This window comes from Alligator mississippiensis, chromosome 1 (assembly GCF_030867095.1).
Source record: "Alligator mississippiensis isolate rAllMis1 chromosome 1, rAllMis1, whole genome shotgun sequence".
Lineage (NCBI taxonomy): Eukaryota > Metazoa > Chordata > Crocodylia > Alligatoridae > Alligator > Alligator mississippiensis.
The window spans coordinates 322,996,812-323,002,006 of NC_081824.1; positions in this window are offsets into that span (position 1 = coordinate 322,996,812).

Below are 5,195 nucleotides of genomic sequence, written 5' to 3' on the forward strand. Positions count from 1 at the left end.
ATCGGAATAAAAACATTTGCAGATAAAGCGCATACTTCTCAGTGTCCCAAGGTGTTCATTAGTCTTTTCCAGTACAACTAGAAAATGTGGTCCCTGCCTCAAATAAGTTGCAATCTCAGATCTTAGTCTTGCAAATTCTTGTACATGCTGTATACATATGAGGCCATAGAACTACTTACACCTCAAGTTTATATCTGTATACACATAAGATTATGGTCTTAAAGACAGAGAATGAATACAAGAAAAAAGGGAGGAAAAGAGTGCAGCATTTATAAACAGTGGAATCAGCTGTTGGAAGCAGTCTTATGTTTTTTATTCTTTTAAGGTGCATTTTAGAAGCACTTCATGGGCATCCTGGGGGGGCACCAGATCATGAACGGGGGGGTCCCCCAGCGGCCGACTCCTGAGCCTGGAACCACCAGTGGCAAAACCAGAAGTGCACTTCCACTGGCACTGGCCGTGCTCTAGCCGCAAAACTGGAAATCTCAGGGGGTGCACAGCACCCCCTATGCATTGCCAGTGAAGCATTTTTGTATTCTTTTCCAGGATATTTTATTTGCATTGGAGTTGTGAAGTGCTGTTCTCTGCATACCACCTTTCCCTGTGAGATTAGGGATCAAATTGAATTGACTTGCAGAGATTACACCAAAAGAAAATAATATGGTCAATACAGTGGCCAACTGAGTAAGAAATGGGTGGCTTATTTAAAAAAAAAAAAAAAGTGAAAGAAGACCTTTTTATTCAACTGAATCTATTATTGTGCTAAAATATTCTTAATTACACATTTGTAAATCTAGGGGTAAATATTGGGAGCTGGGAGGAAAAACTGTTCCCTAGGACACCCCAGGGGAGGACAAGGAGCAACAGCCGTAAATTGTTAAATGATGGTTTCAGGTTGGATGTAAGGAAGAACTTCTTTATGGTAAGGATGACCAGAATCTGGAATAGACTTCCCAAGCAGGTGGTATAGTCCCCAACTGTGGAAGTTTTCAAGAGGAGATTGAACAGACACCTTTTTGGGATCATTTGATCTCAGCAGTATTCCTGCCCAGAGTAGGGTGGTTAGACTCGATCTTTTGAGGTCCCTTCCAGCCCTTCATTTTTATGATTTCTAGTAGATGTGTAGTGGGTTCCTTTTAAATTCCTATCCAGTTCTCACTTGCAACTGTAAACCTGGCAGAAGGCAGGGGAAAGTAGCACCTTGAGCTAAGTACCGACAGTCAAAAAGTCCAAGGTTGAATTGATTCAGTCTTCACAGGTTAGACTAACCTGCAGAAATTAAACTGGACAGACATTCACTTTTGATTCAGGAAATGCAACCACATACCTGCAGTGGCTCAGGCCAGATGCCTGCGGGGGGAGGGAGGGGAGGAACTAGAGCATGGCTATTTGACTTATAGCCAGCATGGGCTGTGTGTTTGTTTCCTTTTCCTCCTGCCCCTGAGGTCTCTGAGATTTGCAGTCCAGAATCACAATGGGAGGACTCTACAGGATTGCTCATCACTTCCTTTTCCTACTTCCAGGTGCCTCTGGGATTTGTAGTCCATGGTTGCAGCCAGCAGTAAGGTTTTAGCAGAGCAGGACATCTCTGTACTTGGGGTGGGGGGTGGAGTTTAACCCTGTTCCCTGGCCCCAGACCCCAGCTAGGGTTTACCTGCGGAGGGGCAGTCCCTGCCTCTGCACTCCTGCCCAACCCTTCTCTGCTGGAGCAGACAACCTAGCCTAGAGCTAGAAAATGTGATGGGATGTTGTGGGGACTGTGATTTAACTTGAACCAGGAAAGGGTCTGGGACAGAAGTTTCATAACTGATTTGGGTCAAACCAGTTTAAGTCTGATACTACATTCAACCAGGTTTATCTTAAACCAATTTCAGCTATTTTGAAACTTCTGTTCTGTTACAGGTTTAAACCAGTTTTTGATCACTTAAAATGGTGTATGTGTAACTTCTTTCCCTAGCCCTGAAGACTAACTGGTTCAAGGAAATGTAAGTTTTCACAGGTAATGGCCTACTTCATCAGATGCTAACTATAAATCTGGAGATTAGATTTGAGCTGTGCATTCTTTGTGTACATATCTCTTACTCATTCTGTGCTAGTTTCCCAAGAAAGTGACCTGGATGTCCCTCACACTTGAGGTGCATTTTGGTAACTTACCAGAAGTCATTTCAGCTCTTTCAGGAACTATGAATTCAGTTGATAAGAAACATTGCTCTTTGTGTTCAGGTTTGTCAAGTGCTGCAGTTTGTCCCTCATATTCTGTTAGGGGAGGGCTGCCCAACTTCTAACTGCCTGGGGGTGTCAGGCTCTCTAGCCACATACCAGATGGGCTGCAAGTCTTGTCAGCTGCTTGCTGCACAGGTCACATGCAGTGCTGGTTGGCTTGGTTCCCCTATACCAGGCTTGTCCGCCATGCAGCCCGCCAAGCTATTTTATCTGGCCAGCGGCGGAGCGCAGTGGCGGCAGCAACACAGCGTGGAGCCGCGGTGGCAGCATGGAGTGCGGAGATGCGACAGTGCGGAGCCAGCGGTGGGGCGGTGGTGGGGCCGTGGCGAGTCGGGCAAGGCCAGCCCGCGGGCCCCAGCCCACAGCAAGGGGAGGGGAGCTGCTTACCCCCGCGGGGCCTGGGGAAGCAGCCCTGCTTGGGAGGCCAAGAAGCGGCCACTGGCACTGCTAGCCCGCACCTGCCTCCTCACCCACCTGCTTCAAGCCAGCCCCACTGCCCTGCCCTGCCCCACAGCAAGGCGGCTCCTGCTCCTCTGGCCAGTCTCCCCCCGGGTGCTGCGGCTCTCCGGGCCTGGCCACCTGCACGCAAGGCCCTGTGGGGGCCACTTCTCATGTGCTGCTGGGGCTGGGAGGAGCGCAGCTGGGTCTGCACCAGCCAGCAGAAGCGGTGGGGGAGCCATGTGCTGTTCGGGATGCGATGAGCCAGCACTGGTCAGTCCCGAGTGGCACATGGCTCTGCCGCTGCTTCTGCTGGCCGGTGGGGACCTGGCTGGCCTCCTCCCGTCCCCAGCAGCACATGGGAAGCCAGCTTCAGCTGCATGCTGCTTTTCCTGGCTGCTGCCCAGGCGGGTCCTGCAGCACCATGTCAACCCAGGCATGGCACACGCAGGCCGGGTGGGCCCCAGGTTAACCCCGGCCTGGCCCCGTGGCTTCTCCAGCACCAGGGCAACCCGGTTGTAGCTAAGCGGCTCCTGCAGCACCATGTCAACCCGGGCAAGCATGCCATGTCAACCAGCACCATGTCAACCCCTGCAACTTCATTGGTATCAAAGGTCACGTGCCATCACTTCCTGATATGATACCACTTCCTGTGACATCTTTGAATATGGCTCGCCAGCTCACTGTGACAAAAAGTTCATAATCCAGCCCCACATTCAAAAAGGTTGGGCACCCCTGCCCTATACCGTGCTGTGGGTAAAAACTAACTTTAATATGGAAAAATGCTACAATGGAACAGGAGAAGACAGAGCAGAACATAAAGGTTTAAAACACACTTTCTCCTAACGCTTCACTGACCCCTGGCTAGAGCGTTATTTCACAGACCACACTTGGTTCCAGTGGCTCCCTCTCTGTAGAAGGAATCACAACTACCATGAGTCCAGATTCCTTTTGCCTCTAGACTAATGTAGCTAGAACCTGGATACCTGTCTCTGCAGCAAACTCCACCTTGTTTCCGGAGGTCTTAGCTTCTCTGCTTCCCTCAATGAGTTGCCTTTGCCCTTGCTGCTCTGGTCTTCTCTGCTGCAGCCACCACGTGGCAGACTCCCTCTGTCTCTACTCTGGGGTTTTACTCTAGCAGGCTCTGTGGACTCCAGGCTGGCACAGACATGCATGGACATGGCCACACTCTCGCTCTCCCACTTACATCTCTTTTCCCCCTCCATCTTCTAGAAAGATCAGGAAATGGATCCTTCCAGCACCATCCAGAGGGCAGGGTACAATTAGTTAGGTCACACCCAGCTCTTCTGCAGTTCGGTCTGCCAGCCCAAAACCCATCCAAAGAAGTCCTTTCAATATATAACATCCCAGCAAACAATACAACTATGTAATTATCACACCAATACAGGTCTCCATCCCAAATAAATTCTTTGGGATTCCTTGCTACTGTGAAGATCTGCCTTTGTCAAATCTCTGCAGGATTGCATTTTAGGATGGATACATCAGTTGAGGTGAATGGGATATTGACTGGATGATGCTATATGTTATGAACTAAAGTTATACTCTTGTTTCTTTTATTTGTGGGGAAGGCTTTTAAGAAGAATTTTAAATGAAGAAAGAATTGTAGAGTCTTTGGTTAAAAAAAAAGGCCATACTTCTTAAATTGCCAGATACAATGCTTACAAATGAAGGATACCTTTTGAAAAAGCTTTTCCTCTAAAATTATGTTATTTCTTATGAATATTTTCACATAGTGTTTTCTGCCACTCAGAGATGGGAAAAAATCCACTTCACCTTCCTGAAAACCTATCTTTAAGCAGCTCTGGAATGCTTTTAACATTTTGAAGCCTATTGGCAAATGGGTATTTTTTTTTCTTCAGTTCCCCTGAGCAGGGTTTTTTCTTTCTTTTATTATATTTGTTTTTTCTTATTCTGCTTCTGTGGAACAGTAGCTGCACTAATTATTCAGACAGGAAACTGAATTATATGAAGGTCACCTAACTGGAGAAACATGCCTTCACCCATAGATCAACACAATTTTCCATAAAACTGATTTTTTTCTAGTTTTCCTTCTTTTGACCTTTCTTTTTCGTACACTTGGCATATTGAGATACTGAGCAGGCAGATTGTAAATTTACCCACTCGATTTGAGAATAAATATACTGGGACTTGATAAGCCATTGGCAGATAACATTTTCCCATTGAAAATGACTTCTAATGTGCCTGCCTTTGCAATTTATGTGCATTTTTTTGTTTTCTGTACACACATTCCAGGTTCAGGGCTCTAGTCCTTTGTTTCCATATTGGAAAATAACCAAAAATGATATTTTTTGATCACTCAAAACCACAAAATGCTTTATTACTCAGCAATGTTGTTTGCTATCAACTTTCTAACCTAAAATAAAAACTGAATATATTTTTGGTAACATGAGGATCAGCAAGTCCTGGAGGTTTTAAAATAGATGCAATATGATGCCCATAAGAACCTGTTGCAACTTAGCAGACCTGGAAAACTATACAAAAAGCAAACCAAA